The sequence below is a fragment of the Haematobia irritans genome, chromosome 1 (genome assembly GCF_050003625.1).
Source record: "Haematobia irritans isolate KBUSLIRL chromosome 1, ASM5000362v1, whole genome shotgun sequence".
Taxonomy (NCBI): domain Eukaryota; kingdom Metazoa; phylum Arthropoda; class Insecta; order Diptera; family Muscidae; genus Haematobia; species Haematobia irritans.
Window position 1 is genome coordinate 80382040 of NC_134397.1, and position 22078 is coordinate 80404117.

General features: G+C 35.0%; 1 protein-coding gene and 1 long non-coding RNA gene across 4 annotated transcripts in view; one reads left to right on the forward strand and one right to left on the reverse strand.

Moving 5' to 3' along the window:
• The window catches only part of LOC142221293 (uncharacterized), a 278541-nt gene that overhangs the window by 171562 nt on the left and 84901 nt on the right, over positions 1 to 22078 (reverse strand). The gene's annotated exons all lie outside the window — the stretch shown is intronic.
• Positions 5392 to 22078, forward strand: part of kar (monocarboxylate transporter 10-like protein kar) — an 83800-nt gene continuing 67113 nt past the window's right edge. The window contains exon 1 of one of the 3 annotated variants that reach the window (XM_075290954.1): positions 5392 to 5747. The gene's annotated coding sequence lies outside the window, so the exon portion shown is untranslated. The remainder of the gene's footprint in view (positions 5748 to 22078) is intronic. The other 2 variants (XM_075290953.1, XM_075290955.1) reach the window with 2 other exon arrangements.

Here is a 22078-nt window from a genome sequence, read left to right on the forward strand (position 1 = left end):
TACAAACTGCGCTGGATTCGCGTCTGGACCAAAAGTAAAATTTGAAAAGGAAGATACCGTGGTACAATAGTTAGGATGCCGGCTTTGCATACCAAGGGTCATGGGTTCAATCTCAGTTTCGACCGAACACCAAAAAGTTTTTCAGTGGTGGATTATCCCCTCTTCGTAATGTCTATTACCAATATGTGAAATAATCGCAATAATGTGAAATACTATAAAAAGGAGGTCCCTTCTCATTGAGCTAAATATGGAAATGGGCAGCACACAGTGACAAGAAAGAAGTTCACCACTGTGGTATCACAATCGACTGAATAGTCTAATAGAGCCTGAAAATAATGGGCTGCTACTATACCTAACCTTACCTATAGGATGATACGGTCAAAATTTGGTCAAGGGAAAACGCGTGTAAATCGGTGAAATCGTTTATTAAAAAAATCAAATTAAATTTCTTTTTCAAGTTTAATTAGTATAAAATTCAGGAAAAATATTCAGTTAGGCTTTCGCTTTTCCAAATCAGAATTGCCGGGCCTCACGCTTGACACCTGCCATCAGATTTTGTACAGCCACCTTGTCCACCTTCTTCGCCGCAGAAAGCCAGTTTGCCTTGAACTGCTGCTCGTCCTTAGCAGTTTATTTTTGGTCTTCTTTAGGTTCCGCTTGACAATACCCCAGTATTTCTCAATTGGGCGGAGCTCTGGCGTGTTGGGAGGGTTCTTGTCCTTGGGAACCACCTGCACGTTGTTGGCGGCGTACCACTCCATGGCCTTTTTACCGTAATGGCAAGATGCCAAATCCGGCCAAAACAGTACGGAACAACCGTGTTTCTTCAGGAAAGGCAGCAGACGTTTATTTAAACACTCTTTTACGTAAATTTCTTGGTTGACAGTCCCGGAAGCTATGAAAATGCTGCTTTTCAAGCCACAGGTACAGATGGCTTGCCAAACCAGATATTATCCTGTCCCGGAAGCTGCTTGCAGTCGGCTTTGACGTAGGTTTCGTCGTCCATTACCACGCAGTCAAACTTCGTCAGCATCGTCGTGTACAGCCTCCGGGATCGCGCTTTGGCCGTCGTATTTTGTTTATCATCGCGATTTGGAGTCACTACCTTCTTGTAAGTCGATAGTCCGGCTCGTTTTGTGGCTCGATGCACGGTTGTAGACGATACACCCAGCTTATTTGCGGCATCTCGGAGAGAGAGGTTAGGGTTTCGCGTGAAACTACCGGCAACTCTCTTTGTCGTCTCAGCGGCTTCCGGTTTTCGATTTCCCCCCGATCCAGACTTCCTGGCTGTCGACAAACGTTCCCCAAACACTTTAATTACATTTGTAACGGTTGATTTGGCAACTTTTAGCGATTTTGCCAGCTTTGCGTGCGAGTAGCTCGGATTTTCGCGATGCGCGAGCAAAATTTTGATACGCTGCTCTTCTTGCTTGGACGGCATTTTGACAATTGAGAGTGAATTCCAAAATCAAAATAGGAGCCACATTCTACACACACACACACCTTCAAAATGAGGGGTGTTCAGGTTTTTTAAATGCAAAATTGAAAGAAATACGTCAAGTTTATATTGACCAAATTTTGACCGTATCACCCTTTAAGTTTCAAGAATTTATAAAATCGAATATTTGAGCCTATACTGTTTGTATTGCAGAACAAAGTTCTGAGAAGGAAAAAACTGAAGGACGATATAATTAGTCAGAAAATTCCAACAAAAAATTGAGACAGTTTTCATTAAATTGTTTTCGCATCCTGTAAAAAAGTGAACGTTTATTACAAAAGGTTTATACTTTTCTTCCAAGCAAACATCCTTATAGCAAACAGAAAATGAATGAAAATGAAAATTCACGTGGTGAGAGTTTCAAATATAACGCAACTTTGATGAACAGTTTACTGGATTTTAACAATAGCGAAAAAGTAGGGACTAGATTCAAAACATGCACACATTAGTGGTGTTGTGATTTGGCCTTTGTGTACTTCACGCGAATTAATACGTATAGCATCGATTGCCTGTAGATACATGGTCAAATGTTTGCATAATTATATATTCGTACAGCCAACCTAAGCTTAATCCTTGTACTATATTTATATAAAAATAATTCTTTCCTCCCATACGAAATTTTAGATAAACAAATGTCGTTTCCCTTTTCCTTTTCGCTGTAAGGAAGATTGTTTGGCAGAAAAGTATATAATTGTTGTGATAAACGTTGATTCTTTTACGGGATATTAAAACAATTTAATTTCAATTTCAATTTCAAGACTATCTCAAAAACAATTCTTTACATCATTCTCACTTCCACGGGTTTTTTGTTCTTAGCACCTTTTTCTGTAATACAAACAATGTAGGAAAAAATTATTCGATTTTATATATACATATATATATTTTTTTTAAATTACCATTAGCCTGGACGGAGAATCGAACACAGTTTTTAAGCAAACACACTATCCACTGGGCTACGTTATTGTCATCAACAGATAATTATCGCTATAGCCATAAATGCTCACAGTCAAACAGTTATATTTATATAGCATAGTTTTTAGCGCCCACGAGGCGTTGTAAAAAAACTTTATTTAACAGAAACATACATTTGGTTGGCCACCGTAGAGCAATGGTCAGCTTGCCCGCCTTGCATTTTGACAATTGAGAGTGAATTCCAAAATCAAAATAGGAGCCACATTCTACACACACACACACCTTCAAAATGAGGGGTGTTCAGGTTTTTTAAATGCAAAATTGAAAGAAATACGTCAAGTTTATATTGACCAAATTTTGACCGTATCACCCTTTAAGTTTCAAGAATTTATAAAATCGAATATTTGAGCCTATACTGTTTGTATTGCAGAACAAAGTTCTGAGAAGGAAAAAACTGAAGGACGATATAATTAGTCAGAAAATTCCAACAAAAAATTGAGACAGTTTTCATTAAATTGTTTTCGCATCCTGTAAAAAAGTGAACGTTTATTACAAAAGGTTTATACTTTTCTTCCAAGCAAACATCCTTATAGCAAACAGAAAATGAATGAAAATGAAAATTCACGTGGTGAGAGTTTCAAATATAACGCAACTTTGATGAACAGTTTACTGGATTTTAACAATAGCGAAAAAGTAGGGACTAGATTCAAAACATGCACACATTAGTGGTGTTGTGATTTGGCCTTTGTGTACTTCACGCGAATTAATACGTATAGCATCGATTGCCTGTAGATACATGGTCAAATGTTTGCATAATTATATATTCGTACAGCCAACCTAAGCTTAATCCTTGTACTATATTTATATAAAAATAATTCTTTCCTCCCATACGAAATTTTAGATAAACAAATGTCGTTTCCCTTTTCCTTTTCGCTGTAAGGAAGATTGTTTGGCAGAAAAGTATATAATTGTTGTGATAAACGTTGATTCTTTTACGGGATATTAAAACAATTTAATTTCAATTTCAATTTCAAGACTATCTCAAAAACAATTCTTTACATCATTCTCACTTCCACGGGTTTTTTGTTCTTAGCACCTTTTTCTGTAATACAAACAATGTAGGAAAAAATTATTCGATTTTATATATACATATATATATTTTTTTTAAATTACCATTAGCCTGGACGGAGAATCGAACACAGTTTTTAAGCAAACACACTATCCACTGGGCTACGTTATTGTCATCAACAGATAATTATCGCTATAGCCATAAATGCTCACAGTCAAACAGTTATATTTATATAGCATAGTTTTTAGCGCCCACGAGGCGTTGTAAAAAAACTTTATTTAACAGAAACATACATGTGGTTGGCCACCGTAGAGCAATGGTCAGCTTGCCCGCCTTGCATACAAATGGTCGAGGGTTCAATTCCTGCTTTTTCCTGCTTATACAGTGAAACGTCTGAAAGATTGGCACCCACGATCGCTCAAATTTTGTCCATATATGGTAGGTGCTCAGTTATGAGAGGTTAATTGCAATGTGTTAATATGGCAAACGTCCCCAGACAACTGTCCACGTGTGGGAGGTGTCCCGATTTCAGAATGTACAAGTTTGAGAGGTTTCACTATGTTCCAAAAATGTTCGGAGGATTCCGAAAAGATGTTCGACATTGCACGCTATTATATAAAATTTTTAATGAAACAGAAAAGAACTGTAATTGATATAAACGAAATGGACTGTGTTTTTGGAAAAACAAAAAAAAAAAACGTTTTACAAACGTTTTTTCTTTGCGTGCAGGCTTTTAATTTCGTTTAGGAGAACAAAAAAGTATTGTTTTCATATCCCCCTAATACACAGGCAATACGCTGAAATTGTAGTTTTTACACCGTCAATTTAAAACGATTTTTAACAGAATCAGTCAATTGCATTGGATTGATTGACCGATCGTCTGGAAGATGCCTATCAATTTCTTATTAAAATTCGATGCGATTCCATGGAGTATGGTAATCAATTAAGATCAAAATCTGAATTGTATCATCATCTTATATATCAATTAAGAATGCTTATTCTTTAAATTGAGTTTTACTTCATTTCCTTTTGGTCGTGAAGTACCAATAAAAAATAATTGGAATTCAATAAAAATGTTTTTTTATAAGCTCATTTTCATGCTTCCAAGGATGTTCCATACACTGAATTCTCTGGACAGGGAACCCAAACACGGACCATACATTTTGTAAATACACACAAAGAAAAAATACTTTCTTCCGCAACGAAATTCATTTTTGATGTAAAGTATTTTCTTTCAGAACAAATTTGTTTATTATTTGTTTTTAAAGGAATTTTCTTATTTGTCATTTGTCTAAAATTTCGACCCTCAGAAAAGATAACACTTCTATCAGTGTAAGCAAACACACTATCTAAAGATAAATATATTTGGAAAGCGTGTACCGAAAACGTTTTTCTTTTATTAGAGTTTTTTGAATTTCGAAAATTTCTAACTTTTATCACTAAAAACATTATTTTGTTAAAATTTTTTATTTTTGCAATAAAAACATAATTTTTGATCCAAAAACACAGTTCAATTAGTTTATATCAAGCACTGTTCTTTTCTGACTTTCTGTAAATTATTTTTTTTAATTGCATATTTTTTGCGTGTATTTAATTAATTTAATAATTTTTTGTGTGTATAACCGCAAAACTTTCCTAATTAAACAACTAAAATATATATTAACTTTATCATATTTAGAAAATCAATTAGGAATCTATTTTATTTCTTAGTGAGCCTTTGTACCACCTAAACTACCGCCCATTCATTAATGAATTTTTCTCTCGTTAAAGAGAATAGTTTCTTCGTCATAGCAACCGTTGCCTCTTCGTTTTGTTATTTTTTTTTTTTGCATCGTCAAACTATCAACAACAATGACACTCGCGTGCTCTATAGACGACAATCAATATCACACAATCAGTCGTAGGGAGAATTGAAAAATTTTACTTAGCCCACGACCGTCGTCGTGAGTGGTAGTGCTTGTCTGCTAAATTTCGGATTTCGGTTTATGCTCCGTAATTGTTGTGCCAAATATCTCGAACGCGTCTCGTTGCATTTTTGAAATAGATCAATAACAAAATATATTCAGATTTGTTGCATTTTAATTATCTTTGAGTAGTGTCACTTGGTTTACCAGAAAAAAACGCATACCCAAATTGTGTGAAAAACTAAAAAATCTCATCTATCTCAAGGTCGCGAGTGCCAAAAAAAATAACACCAATTTCATATTGGCCCCCTAAGAGCGGGTGTGTGTGTACCTGCGTTTTGTTATTATTTTTAAAAGAAAGTGAGTGAGTGAATAAAATAATGAGTAATAGAATATAGCACGTGTATTTTACCCCCATCCATAGAATTGTTGTATGGGTGACATTGAATGTGTAATCGGAAGTATTCGATGTTCTCTTGAGCACCGCACATATTTTCGTATTTTTAAAACAAAGTGGTAAAATTGTTGTGTTCTTATTATCTTTGATATCTCTGCAACCACCTTCGATATATGGAGCGGCTAAAATTGTTATTACAAAAACAAATTTAATAAATGCATAGGCATATTTGAATGAATCTATATTTTTTACATAATTTCATTGTTTGCGGTTTAGCGGTTGACATTTGTTTTTGGTCCTCTCTATCGTGCACACACACACATGTACAAAATAGATGCGGCGTCCCCTAGTGATGAAACTTAATATTCGTATTGTAAAATAAAAAAAACAACAAGTATATACAGCAGTAAGTTCGGCCGGGCCGAACCTTAAATACCCACCACCATGAACCAAATATTAGGGTTTCCTTTGAAATTTCAGGAGGGCTTGAGGACTTGGGGACAATTCCCGAAGATAAATTTAAAGATTTCACCTATCAGGACTATATCAGATTCTGGATTTATAAGAACCATTTTTGTTTGAGTTTTAGAGGAATCATTAACATCTCTTGTAGGTGTGCAAGAAAATTATAAAATAATGTCTTGATTTGAAATCTTAAATCTGTAGAAGTAAAATCTGGAAATTTTACATTGAGTTTCAAGTAATTTTCATGATCAGTGCGCCTTCTACATCCTCAAGAAGTGAAGTCGGTCTATATGGAGGCATTACCAAATGGACCGATAGAAACTTAATCCGATACACGTTTTTGTGAGTCTAAAATACCAGAATATTTACAATTTCAGGCAAATCGGATAAAAACTACGGTTTCTACAAACCCAAGGAGTTAAATCGGGAGATCTTTCTTATGGGGGCTATACTAAAATATGGACCGATACTCACCTTTTTCGGCACACTTCTTTATGGCCCGAAAATACCTCTAGATTTCCAATTTCAGGCAAATTGGATAAAAACTTCAGATTCTAGAAGCCCAAGAAGTAAAATCGGGATATCGGTCTATATGGCGGTTATACCAAAACATGGACCGATACTCACCATTTGTGGCACACCTCTTTATAGTCCTAAAATACCTATAAATTTCCAATTTCAGGCAAATTGTATATAAACTACGTATTCTAGAAGCCCAAGAAGTAAAATCAGGAAATCGGTCTATATTGGGGGCTATACCAAAATATGGACCGATACTCACCATTTTCGGCACACCTCTTTATGGTCCCAAAAAAACCTCTAGATTTCTAATTTTGGACAAATTGGATAAAAACTACGATTTCTATAAGCCCAAGACCCCACATCGGGAGGTCGTTTTATATGGGGACCATACCAAAACATGGGCCGATACTCACAATTTTTGGCACACGTATTTGTGGTCCTTCAATACCTCTAGATTTCCAATTTCAGGTAAATTGAATAAAGACTGCGGTTTCTATAAGCCCAAGAAGTAAAATCGGGAGATCGGTCTATATGGGGGCTATAGCAAAGTATGGACCGATACTCACTATTTTTGACACACGTATTTGTGGTCCTACAATACCTCTAGATTTCCAATTTCAGACAAATTGGATAAAAACTACGGTTTCTATAAGCCCAAGAAGTAAAATCGGGAGATCGGTCTATATGGGGGCTATACCAAAACATGGACCGATACTCACCATTTTTGGCACACCCCTTTATGGTCATAAAATACCTCTAGATTTCAAATTTCAGGCAAATTGGATAAAAACTACGATTTCTATAAGCCCAAGAAGTAAAATCGGGAGATCGGTCAATATGGGGGCTATACCAAAATATGGACAGATACTCACAATTTTTGGCAGACGTATTTGTGGTCCTACAATACCTCTAGATTTCCAATTTCAAGTAAATTGAATAAAAACTGCGGTTTCTATAAGCCCAAGAAGTAAAATCGGGAGATCGGTCTATATGGGGGCTATACCAAAACATGGACCGATACTCACCATTTTTGGCACACCTCTTTATGGTCATAAAATACCTCTAGATTTCAAATTTCAGGCAAATTGGATAAAAACTACGATTTCTATAAGCCCAAGACCCCAAATCGGGAGGTCGGTTTATATGGGGACTATATCAAAACCTGGACCGATGTAGCCCATCTTCGAACTTGACCTGCCTGCAGACTAAAGACGAGTTTGTGCAAAATTTCAGCACGATTGCTTCATTATTGAAGACTGTAGCGTGATTACAACAGACAGACAGACAGACAGACAGACAGACACACAGACAGACAGACGGACAGACGGACATCGTTATATCGTCTTAGAATTTCTCCCTGATCAAGAATATATATACTTTATATAGTCGGAAATCGATATTTCGATGTGTTACAAACGGAATGACAAACTTATTATACCCCCGTCACCATTCTATGGTGGTGGGTATAAAAAAAAAATTAAGAAACTAATTTTTGGTAACATATATTTAAATGAGAAATTAATATTTAACAAGTATATACGGCCGTAAGTTCGGCCAGGCCGAATCTTATGTACCCTCCACCATGGATTGCGTAGGAACTTCTACTAAAGGCTGTCATCCACAATCGAATTACTTGGGTTGCGATAACACTTGCCGATGGCAAGGTATCGTAAAACTTTTTAACACTGTCTTCTAAATTGTAAGTTAGTCCATAAGGGGTATATATTAAACAAAAAAAAAAAGCCGATTAAATACGTATATAATTCAGTTTGACAAAATTTTCTATAGAAATAAAATTTTGACAAAATTTTCTATAGAAATAAAAACTTGACAAAATTTTCTATAGAAATAAAATGTTGACAAAATTTTTTATGGAAGTAAAATGTTGACAAAATTTTCTATAGCAATAAAATTTTGACAAAATTTTCTATAGAAATAAAATGTTGACAAAATTTTCTATAGAAATAAAATGTTGACAAAATGTTCTATAGAAATAAAATGTTGCAAAATTGTCTATAGAAATAAAATGTTGACAAAACTTTCTACAGAAATAAATTTTTTACAAAATTTTTTATAGAAATAAAATTTTGACAAAATTTTCTATGGAAATAAAATGTTGACAAACATTGCTATAGAAATAAACTTTTTACAAAACTTTCTATAGAAATGAAATTTTGACAAAACTTTCTATAGTAATAAAATTTGACAATTTTTACATGGCTGTTAGAGGCCATATACTAACCACGTACTAAATTTCAATTGGATCGGATGAATTTTGCTCATCCAAGAGGCTCCAGAGTTCAAATCTGGGGATCGGTTTATATGGGAGCTATATATAATTATGGACCGATATGGACCAATTTTCGCATGCTTGTTAGAGACCGTATACTAACATCAGGTACCCAATTTCAAACGGATCGGATGAATTTTACCCCTCCAAGAGGCTCCGGAGGTCAAATCTGGGGATCGGTTTATATGGGAGCTATATATAATTATGGACCGATATGGACCAGTTTTTGCATGGTTGTTAGAGACCATATACTAACACCACGTACCAAATTTCAATCGGGTAGGATGAAGTTTGCTCCACCAAGAGGCTCCGGAGGTCAAATCTGGGGATCGGTTTATATGGGAGCTATATATATTTATGGACCGATATGGACCAATTTTTGCATGGTTGTTAGAGACCATATACTAACATCAGGTACCAAATTTCAACCGGATCGGATGAATTTTGCCCCTCCAAGAGGCTCCGGAGGTCAAATCTGGGGATCGGTTTATATGGGGGCTATATATAATTATGGACCGATATGGACCAATTTTTGCATGGTTGTTAGAGACCGTATACTTAGACCACGTACCAAATTTCAATCGGATCGGATGAATTTTGCTGCTCCGGAAGGCCCCGCAAGCCAAACTTGGGGATCGGTTTATATGGGGGCTATACGTAAACGTGGGCCGATATGGCCCATTTTCAATACCATCCGACCTACATCAATAACAACTACTTGTGCCAAGTTTCAAGTCGATAGCTAGTTTCGTTCGGAAGTTAGCGTGATTTCCACAGACGGACGGACAGCCGGACAGACGGACAGACGGACAGACGGACAGACGGACGGACGGACGGACATGCTTAGATCGACTCAGAATTTCACCACGACCCAGAATATATATACTTTATGGGGTCTTAGAGCAATATTTCGATGTGTTACAAACGGAATGACAAAGTTAATATACCCCCATCCTATGGTGGAGGGTATAAAAATAATCGATATTTAGTGGTAGCTCGGACATTGAACTCTGTTTAGGGTTGAAATCTTAAGCTCTATTAGTTAATGGATTTTTATACGGTAAAGTAGTTTTTTTCCTCGAACATTTAAATATTTTTTATTTTTGATTTTGATATTGACGCTACAGTCTTTAGTAATGTCGCTATCCTTCTGAAATTTGGCATAGATTCTTGGTTACATGGAGGTCAAGTTCAAAGATGGGCTATATCGGCACGGGTTTTGATATAGCTCCCATATAAACCGACCCCCATCTTGAACTTCGTATGGTACTGAAGACATGTTTGCAATTTTAAATTTCAAGTTTTTTCTTTAAACTTCGAAATTTTCTTTAAAGGAAACTGTTATATTTGGTTCATGGTGGTTGGTATTTAAAGGCGATTTCGTTTCGGTGAAAGAGTGTAGATTCTTACTCCTAAAGCTACAACACAGTCGTTTGTAGTTTGCAAAAAATTACGAAAAAATACATATAAGTAATTTGCTGCCGCTGTTGTTAGATGTGCCATTTAACTAAAGTGTTTTTACGGGCACTCTCTGTGACCTGTACTAAATTCACGCAGAGATGAAACATCGGTGTATGTTAACTATCTTATTCCAAAAGCAAAATAATATGATTGGGGCGACTATGTGACATTTTCGCCATAACCAAAGACGATAGAATATGAAGATTTGAAATGGGGTATGCATGTGTTAGTCTCATAAACCAAAGATTAATATCATACTTGTAGGAAAAGCGCACCGAATTTATTGGTTTGATGTCGACAATTTTTTTTTGCTATTTTCTTAAAACTACACGCAAAATTTCTGTGTCGATTGTACTAAATTATTAATAAAATATTTCACGAAGTGTTTTTGTTCTATTAAAAGTTAAAAAAATTGCTAAAATAAGTGAATTATTTTTTGTTACGAATGCAAAATGAAAAGAAAAACCGAAAAAACTTTTTATGGTACTAATCTCTGGTTTTGTTGACGGAAAAGAATAACAACAAGCCCACATCTTCCTATTCTATCGTATAGTCGCACGGAGTAGTTAATTTTTTCCATAAAACAATTTATTTTTCAAATAGTTAAGGTGGTTAATTTTTCTTAAAGACCAATCGATGTTTCGATTTTTATGATAAAAATCTATTACACGCAAAGAAAAAAAACGTTTGGAAAACGTGTACCGAAAACGTTTTTCTTTTGTTAGAGTTTTTTGAATTGCTTCGAAAATTTTAAACTTTTATCACCAAAAAAATTCGTTTGTTACAAAATTTTTATTTTTTCAATAAAAAGAGTTATTTTTGAAACAACAACACAGTCCATTTCGTTTATATCAAACAATGTTCTTTTCTGACTTTAGGTCTTTAATAAGACACATTTTACAGTTCAAAATTTAATATAGTACAATGTAATGTTGAACATTTTTTCGGAATCTTCCGAACATATCTGGAATATATGTAAAAAAAAAAACAAAATAAAAAAACTTTGGTCGGAGCAGGGATCGAACCCACGACACTTGGCATGCAAGTCGGACGTAGCAACCACTGCTCCACGGTGCCAAACTAAGTGTTTGTTTCTGTTAAATAAACTTTGTTTATTCGGTCGTGGGCGCCGCAAGCTATGCTATATAAATATAACTTATATGGATAATTATCTATTGATGACCATAACAGGTACATAGCTCAGTGGTTAGTGTGTTGGCTTACAAAGTGCATGGTCCGCGGTTCGATTCTCCGTCCAGGCGAAAGGTAAAACAAAAAAATTAAAAATTTATAAAATTGTATAATTTCTTCTACATTGTTGGTATTACAGGAAAAGGTATTAAGAACTAAAAAACCTCGTGGATGTGAGAAAGATGTGAGGGAAAATGCAATTAGCAAGAAAACCATGTTTTTTTTGAGTTAGTCTTTATGAAATTGTTTTTACATCCTGGAAAATTATAAACGTTTATCACAAAAAGTATATACTTTTCTTCCAAATACACTTCCTTACAGAGAAAAGCAAATGAGAAACGAACTTTGTTTGTCTAAAATTTCGTTTGGGAGGAAAGAATTATTTTTTTGCGTGTAGTCGTATTTGAAGATTACACCAAGTCGATTTTGACTTTTGCATTCATCACACACAAATGGAGCACAAAAGCCAATTTATGACCTATTTCTGTAAATTTTACGAAAAACATTCGAAATAAAAGCAGGCACTGCAATTCGATTGTCAAAAATGAGTATTTTCAAATTTTTTACTTAAGAATTCAAACAAATTTTAAAATAGGCTTTAGTTTTTCTTGACATAAATTGTATAAGTTCGACTACTACTTGACACGCAAATTATGAAGTGACCTGTCATATTAAACAAGTTACTTTAAAAAAGTCTGTTAAAACAGCAAAAAGTGTGCAGAAAAAGGGAAAGCAGTCACTTTTTGCTGAAATAGCAAACATTGTCTGCTATTTTTATACCCTCCACCATAGGATGGGGGTATATTAACTTTGTCATTCCGTATGTAACACATCGAAATATTGCTCTAAGACCCCATAAAGTATATATATTCTGGGTCGTGGTGAAATTCTGAGTCGATCTGAGCATGTCCGTCCGTCCGTCTGTTGAAATCATGCTAACTTCCGAACGAAACAAGCTATCGACTTGAAACTTGGCACAAGTAGTTGTTATTGATGTAGGTCGGATGATATTGAAAATGGGCCATATCGGTCCACTTTTACGTATAGCCCCCATATAAACGGACCCCCAAATTTGGCTTGCGATTGCTCTAAGAGAAGCAAATTTCATCCGATCCGGCTGAAATTTGATACATGGTGTTAGTATATGGTCTCTAACAACTATGCAAAAATTGGTCCATATCAGTTCACTTTTACGTATAGCCCCCATATAAACGGACACCCAAAATTGGCTAGCGATTGCTCTAAGAGAAGCAAATTTCATCCGATCCGGCTGAAATTTGGTACATGGTGTTAGTATATGGTTTCTAAAAATTGGTCCATATCGGTCCATAATTACATATAGCCCCCATATAAACCGATCCCCCGATTTGGCTTGCGGAGCCTCTAAGAGAACCAAATTTCCTTCGATCCGGCTGAAATTTGGTACATGGTGTTGGTATATGTTCTCTAATGACCATGCAAAAATTGGTCCACATCGGCCCATAATTATATATAGCCCCCATATAAACCGATCCCCAGATTTGAACTCCGGAGCCTCTTAGAGGAGCAAAAGTCATCCGATCCGATTGAAATGTGGTCCGTGGTGTTAGTATATTGTCTCTAACAACCGTGCCAAAATTGGTCCATATCGGTCCATAATTATATATAGCCCCCATATAAGCCGATCCCCAGATTTGACCTCCGGAGCTTCTTAGAGAAGCAAAATTCATCCGATCCGGTTGAAATTGTGTACGTGGTGTTAGTATATGGTCTCTAACAACCATGCAAGAATTGGTCCATATCGGTCCATAATCATATATAGCCCTCATATAAATCGATCCCCAGATTTGTCCTCCGGAGCCTCTTGGAGGAGCAAAATTCATCCGATCCGGTTGAAATTTGGAACGTGGTGTTAGAATGTGATATCCAACAAACACGCAAGAATTGGTCCCTATCGGTCCATAATTATATATAGCCCCATATAAACCGTTCCCCACACACAAAAAAATTTCACGAAAATTTTTCCAATTAAAATTTTAATTGAGTTATAACAAATATTCAATTAAAATTTTAATTGATTCAACAAATTTTTTAATTGAAACAAAAATCAACCACAAAAATAATAGCATCAATTAATTTTTTAATTGGATCAATTAACTTTTTAATTGACCTTCAATTAATTTTTTAATTGATACTATCATTTCTGTGATTGAAGACATTTCAATTAAAAATTAATTGGATCAATTAATTTCGTGATTGAATCAGAAAAATTTTTTTTGTGTGCAGATTTGATCTCCGGAGCCTCTTAGAGGAGCAAAATTCATCCGATCCGGTTGAAATTTGCAACGTGGCCTTAGTATAAGGCCGCTAATAACCATGCCAAAATTGGTCCATATCGGTCTATAGTTATATATAGGCGATCCCCAATCACACAAAAATTGGTCCTTATCGGTTCATAATCATGGTTGCCACTCGAGCCAAAAGTAATCTACCAAAATTTTATTTTTATAGAAAACATTGTCAAAATGTTATTTCTATAGAAAATTTTGTAAAAATTTTATTTCTATAGAAAATTTTGTCAAAATTTTATTTATATAGAACATTTGATCAAAATTTCATTTTTATAGAAAACATTGTCAAAATTTTATTTGTATAGAAAAATTTGTCAGAATTTTATTTCTATAGAACATTTTATCCAAATTTTATTTCTATAGAAATTTTTTTCCAAATTTTACTTCTATAAAAAATGTTGTCAAAATTTTATTTCTATAGAAACTTTAAACTTAATTATATACGTATTTAATCGGCCTTTTTTAGTTTAATATATACCACGTATGTACTACACACAAAAAAAATTTTTTCTGATTCAATCACCAAATTAATTGATCCAATTAATTTTTTAATTGAAATGTCTTCAATCACGAAAATGATAGTATCAATCACAGTTTTAATTGGGCATAGAAAAAATTCTTGATTAAAAAATTAATTGATTTTTTCAGCAAATTTCAATTAATTTTTTAATTGATTCAATTAAAAATTTAATTGATGTTGATTTCAAAACTCAATTAATTTATCAATTAAAAAAGGTAACTATTTTTAATTACTTTCTGAATTGGCTTAGAGTTTTTATTTGGATTAACAAATGATTGTTTGAAATACATTTTTAATTAAAAATTTAAAAAAAATCAGCACTTTTTTAACTTCCGAATTTGATTAAAAAGTTAATTGTATCAATTATTTTTTTAATTAAAAATTTTAAAATTTTCCATCATTGACTTAATTAACTTAATGTTTCTATCATGATTAAAAAGTTAATTGTATCAATTAATTTATTAAGTGAAAAAATTTTCAACTTCAATTAACTTTTTAATTGGAAATATTTTGGTGATATTTTTTTCTGTGTATGTGGTATATATTACGGTGTTAGGAAGTTTTAAGATACCTTGCCATCGGCAAGTGTTACCGCAACCCAAATAATTCGATTGTGGATGACAGTCTTCAGTAGAAGTTTCTACGCAATCCATGGTTGAGGGTACATAAGCTTCGGCCTGGCCGAACTTACGGCCGTATATACTTGTTTAAGCTCGATTACACTAAAACATCCCTGCCAAAAAATGCTGCAGCAGTAAGATATTAGGTGCGCCTTTTGGATACATTTAAGTAGGCAGTGAATCTACACTGCATATATCGGTGGCAGTAAAGTAAACGAATAATCAAATTAGTTTACGATCATTCGTTGACGTTATTGCAACCAACGCATGCAGTATAGATGCAAGAAAATCAGTACTGTTTTACTTCATACTTACAATGCTACAAAATAGGATCATTTATCACTTCTGAGCAATATTGCTATTGCGCTATGTAGAAGCTGCTCTAAATCGGGACATCGCCCACAAAAATCAGCACTGATTCGGCAGTTTTCTAAGAAGTTGGTACTGTCTCTCTCCTTTACAATCCTGCTGAAATAGTGCTCCATTTTTTGCTGGGATGTTTTAGTTTGGCTGAAACAAATAAAAAAATCAACTTAGGGGCTATCGTAACACAATTAAAACAATATTTTATGAATATCTAAAGTATTTGCCCATAATCTTAATATTCTTCAAAATGAGACATAACAGCAAACAAAATGTTTGCTGATCGGATTTACACTGTTAGAAAAATATGTTTTTCATATGTTCCGATATAAACAAAAAGTGTTTCGGGCACAATTTTTTAAACACAATATATTTAAGTGCAAAAATGTAATGTTCCAAAACTAGCATTAAATGTTTGGGACACATATGTTATTATACGTTAGAATATATTATGTTTGGGACAAGAATGTTTCATAAAAATAATATGTGTTAATGTAAACATATATAAATTTACAAATTTTGAGTAAACATATATATGTTGTGATATTTTATTCAAGGAGCGAAAGCAAATAGAGAAAGAAATAGAAATGGAAACCGGGAGGGTTGACGAAAGATATCAACATAACACAGCGAGAGAATCAAAAGAGAGCAATTTCTGTGAAACTGCTTGTATGTTGTTTCGGAAAACTGTTTTATGTGTTCATTTGTTTTGGCTATGCGCTTGGCATGTTAATAAAAAACAAGTATATACGGCCGCAAGTTCGGCCAGGCCGAATCTTATGTACCCACCACCATGGATTGCGTAAAAACTTGTACGAAAGACTGTTATCCACAATCGAATTACTTGGGTTGTGGTATCTTAAAACTTCTTAACATCGTTTTCTAAATTGTGATTTAGTCCATACATGGTATATATTAGATAAAAAAGTTATGTATAGTTAAGTCTACAAATAATTACGAATCGATATGGACTTTTTGTACGTAGAGAGCCAGAATTGAAATATGGGGGTCGCTTATATGGGGACTATATACAATTATGAACTTGATATGGACCAATTTTTGTGTGATTGGGGATCGATTTATCTGAGGGCTATATATAACTATAGACCGATATGGACCTAGTTAGGCATGGTTGTTAACGACCATATACTAGCACAATGTACCAAATTTCAACTCACTCGGATGAAATTTGCTCCTCCAAGAGGTTCCAAAACCAAATCTCGGGATCGGTTTATATGGGGCTATGTACGATTATGGACTGATATGGACCACTTTTGGCGTGGTTGTTAAATATCATATACTACCACCACGTACCAAATTTCAAGCAGATCGGATGAATTTTGCTTCTCCAAAAGGCACCGGAGGTCAAATCTGGGGATCGGTTTATATGGGAGCTATATATAATTATGGACTGATACGAACCAATTCCTGCATGGTTGTTGGATACCATATACTACCATCACGTACCAAATTTCAACCGAATGGCAAGAATTTTGCTCTTCCAAGGGGCTCTGGAGGTCAAATCTGGGGATCGGTTTATATGGGGCCTATATATAATTATGGACCGATATCGACCAATGTTTGCATGGGAGTTTGAGGCCATATATTAACACCACGTACCAAATTTCAACTGAATCAGATGAATTTTGGTCTTCCAAGAGGTTCCGGAGGTCAAATCTGGTGATCGGTTTATATGGGGGCTATATATAATTATGGACCGATGTCGACCAATTTTTGCATGGTTGTTAGAGACCATATACTAACACCATGTACCAAATTTCAGCCGGATCGGATGAAATTTGCTTCTCTTAGAGGCCTCGCAAGCCAAATCGGGGGATCGGTTTATATGGGGGCTATATATAATTATGGACCGATGTGGACCAATTTTTGCATGGTTGTTAGAGACCATATACTAACACCATGTACCAAATTTCAGCCGGATCGGATGAAATTTGCTTCTCTTAGAGGCCTCGCAAGCCAAATTTTGGGGTCCGTTTATATGGGGGCTATACGTAAAAGTGGACCGATATGGCCCATTTGCAATACCATCCGACCTACATCAATAACAACTACTTGTGCCAAGTTTCAAGTCGATAGCTTGTTTCGTTCGGAAGTTAGCGTGATTTCAACAGACGGACGGACATGATCAGATCGACTCAGAATTTCACCTCGACCCAGAATATATATACTTTATGGGGTCTTAGAGCAATATTTCGATGTGTTACAAACGGAATGACAAAGTTAATATACCCCCTATCCTATGGTGGTGGGTATAAAAATTGATATGCTTAAGTCTAAATATTATTTAATTTGAATATTAAATTGCGTATTCGGAGTAAAGAGAATAGACATTCGGAACCAAGAGAATATACACATTAGCGTAGCTAGACAATTTTCCTAGGGGGGGGGGGGCTATAGCCCCCCTAGCTAAAACTTTATAGACTGAACTTATAGGTTCAACTAATGTTTTATTTCATAAAATTGAATAAAAAATAGGCATCAAAATAACTCGACAATCAATTTATAATAAAGCAACTAAAAGTACCCTACGGGAAATTGGTGCAAATTGCCACTGACGGACCTATCACAGAACTGGTACCTGTGCTCCAGTTAGTTGCAATTTTCACATTTAGTGAAATAAAATTATCAGGATAACCTTTTGTTCGACATATTTCAAAAGTTTTTTTTTCATTTCGGGTTCGATTAGGAGGCCAAATTGAAATAGATTTCTAAGAGTTTGTCCGAGACTGGTTCCTGAGGACCTGTTTATGGGTTGCTCCTGCTAAATTGTCACAGGATGTGTCCTTTGGGATGAGTCCAAGACGCGTCCTAAAATGTAAGTTTACTCCGTCAATGAAAAACCCATGTTAAAGTGGACGGTCCCTTCCATACGTTTTGATTAGAACTGGGACTGGTCCATACACACCAGGGATTAGTCCTGTACCAGTTCTGTGGTTGATACATTTCCCGTAGGGTAGTTCCACACTTTTCTCAGCAAAAAATGGGGAGTTTTTCTAAAGGCACAACTTTAAAAGCACTTCCAAAAATGTCCTCACAAAGAAGTTAACCATTTTACCTACACAGGAAGTTTTTTACTTCATTTTTTTATATTTTAATGGGTAATTTTTTGTTTTCTTTTTTCAAATAGTTTAAAAAAAGAGTAAGATTAAATAAAATGGTACAAATTATTCAAGTTTTGCCACAAAAATGCTAAATCCATTATAGAAAAATCGATAATATTTGAAAAAAACGTTTCAAACAAGCGTTAGAATGCATTAAAAATCATAAAAAAGTATAAAAATTATTTATTTAGGAAAATATCACAAAATTTTTAATTCACATTCAAAACACTGAACTCAGATCACACCTTAAGAAGTGATGTAAATTCATTGCAACGGTTGTTGAAACGTTGGACATTCGTTCTATGACAAGTTCATATTACATTCATCGCTTCTCCGCCAATTTTGTACCACTTCCAGACCCAAAAAGAACATTTTCACTTCTTTTTTCGCTTTTTTGCATCATTATTAAGATATTAATTTATGAAAGAATAGTTTTAATATCAATTACTATTTTTTATTCAACTAAATCATAAGTTCAACCACAGCTTTATTTCATAAATATCAGACTTCTACCACAACCCAAGTAATTCGATTGTGCATGAAAGTCTTTAGTGAAAGTTGTGCGTTGTACGAGTATATACTAGTTTAATTTTTATAAAAATGTAAAATCGTAAATAGGTTTTCAAATTCTAGGGGGGGCTAAAATTTTTCTGGGGGGGTCTAAGCCCCCTCCCCAGAGGCCTTCCTACGCTTATGAATATACATTAAAAAAACAGAATGTGTTTTTGCATTGAGAGTAGCAATTTAAGTATTGTGGGCATGTGTTTTGTTGATCATTTTGGCATTATGGTAGATTATGCGCTTTACAGACTATCAGTTATTCCGGACGACAGTGCTCGTGTCGAACATATCGCATATATTATGCACATTATAAGTTAAGTCCGAAAGCATAATCGATACTGCTGAAAGTTTTTGGGATCGATAACACATTTACCGATTATTTAGTCATCGCCGACAAGTCGTATCGATCCGACACACTGTAAGATTCTTTACAAACACCGACATTCCGTCCGGAATAACTGATAGTCTGTAAAGCGCATTAGGTTAAAGTGGTGGCCCGATTAAGATTGAGACTCACTTAGACTATTCAGTCCATTGTGATACCACATTAACTAAAAGTGCCTATTACATATGGCATTTCTAGTTTTAATCGCTGAACTTTCTCGATTATTTTCTCCTGTTGAACCAACCACATTGTTCCAAAAACATTAGCAGACTGCTTAAGTTAACGTTTTCCAGGTCCGCCAGTAAACTAAAGCTATATGCCCCTAAAATTTGCTTACGCCTTACACAAAATGCAGGGCACTCACACAAGAGGTGTTTAATTGATTCCTTTTTCTCCGCATCATGACAGCTCATACAATAGTCATTATACTTCGCGCCAATAGTTTTTGCAAAATCGTCTATACACCCTCACAAAAAATCGCTTCTGTAAAATATACTCCCAAACATATTTTGCTTCAAGCATATACATTTTTGGGTATTGCCCAAATATTTATATGTTTGATCTCTACCAATATATAATATGTTTGAAAGCATATTGGTCTAAACAATATATGTTTGGGTAGTCTAAGTTCCAAACATTTTGTATTTTTGCATCCAAATTCAATAATGTTGTCTTCCAAAAAACAATATGTTATTATGTGACTATATAATATGTTTGGAAGCATTTTGCACCCAAAAATATTATATGCTTAAAAAAATTCTCCCAAACAATATTGTGCTCAAAATTTTATTTATTTATTTATATATTTACAATCATAATGAATTATGAAAATAAACAGGTAATATAGGTGCTAACAACATAGGTTTTCGACCTGAATGCTCAAAATTTTGTTTCTGCCCAATTGTATATTCCCCGACATCTTTCTCACACATATATGTTTATAGGCTATTTCTAAATTAATATATGTTTGCATCCAAGCATATTATATTTACAAACATTTTATGTCCCAAACATAATATGTTCTAACATATTAACATATATGTCCCAAACATGTTATGCTAGTTTATGAACATTATATGCTTGCACTCAAAAATATTGTGTTTACAAATTTGTGTTCCAAACATATAATGTTTATAGCCAAACATATGAAAAACAGTCTTTTTCATCCGTGTAAGGCAGCGACCCGTTATAGCAGATATCAGGAGTGATATCTGACGCTTCGAGAACACTAGCATATCTAGTGTGCGGTTTAAGTTTAAATGGGTCCATATTTGCTTGGTGTCGTTACAACCCTTGCAATTCTCCCATCGAACATTTGCCATCATAACAGCCTTCTCACGCAGTATGAACTTGCAGGTAGCCAGGGGCATATCAACAGATTCTAGTTCCTCTGGAATAAGTAAGGTAGTCCCTAGCCTCGCCAACTCATCCGCTTCGCAGTTCCCCGGTATGTTCCTATGACCAGTCACCCATATTAGGTGACTATTGTGCAGCTCAGCCATCTCATTGAAAGATTTGCGGCAGTCGATGGCCGTTTTCGAGTTAAGGAACACAGAGTCCAAGGATTTTATTGCAGGTTGACTGTCTGAGTATATATTAATGCCAACATTTGTTGGAACATTACTTCTCAGCCAATTCGCCACCTCTCTTATTGCTAATATTTCAGCCTGAAAAACACTACAGTGATTAGGTAATCTTTTTGCTATTCGAAGTTCCAGATCTTTAGAATATACTCCGAAACCCACTTTTGGAGCCATCAGTGTAGAAATCTACATATCGTTTATTCCCCGGGGCCTGTGTGCACCACGCCTCACTGTTGGGAATTAGAGTTTCAAACTTTTTGTCGAAAAGTGGTGTCGCCAAAGTATTATTCTGAGAACCGAACTGTGACCGTAACTTTTTTCCGACCACAGTGATAGCTCGCCCAACCGCACAGCCGTTGTTGCAGCTGACTTTTTGGCCAAAATGTCTAAAGGCAATCGATGCACCATGACATTAAGGGAATTTGTTCCTGTCTTGCTGAATGCGCCTGAGATACACAAGCACGCCATACGCTGAACTTTGTCTAAACTTGTCGTCTCTTCGTTAAAAGTTCGTCTAACAGCCTAAGTATACCTGGATCAACATTCAGAGTTATCAGTCCATTTAAAATCGAGCTCGGATGGATGTTGTTGAACGCCCCTTCGATGCCTAGAAACGCCACGATTGTGTATTCTTTGACAGATACTGAGCTTTCAATAAAGCTGACTAGTTCATGTAATGCGGTTTCAGTAGACCTGCCCTTCGAGTATGCAAGCTGTCGTTTCGAGAGCAAACTTGAATCGACGCTAGTTCTAAGATAAATATCTATCTTTTTTTTATTTATTTATAAACTAATTCATTGTTTATTTGTATTTATAATGCCATTCAAGCAAACATCATATATTTTTACACACTCTACTTTATTTCAATTTCAACAATAAGTAATT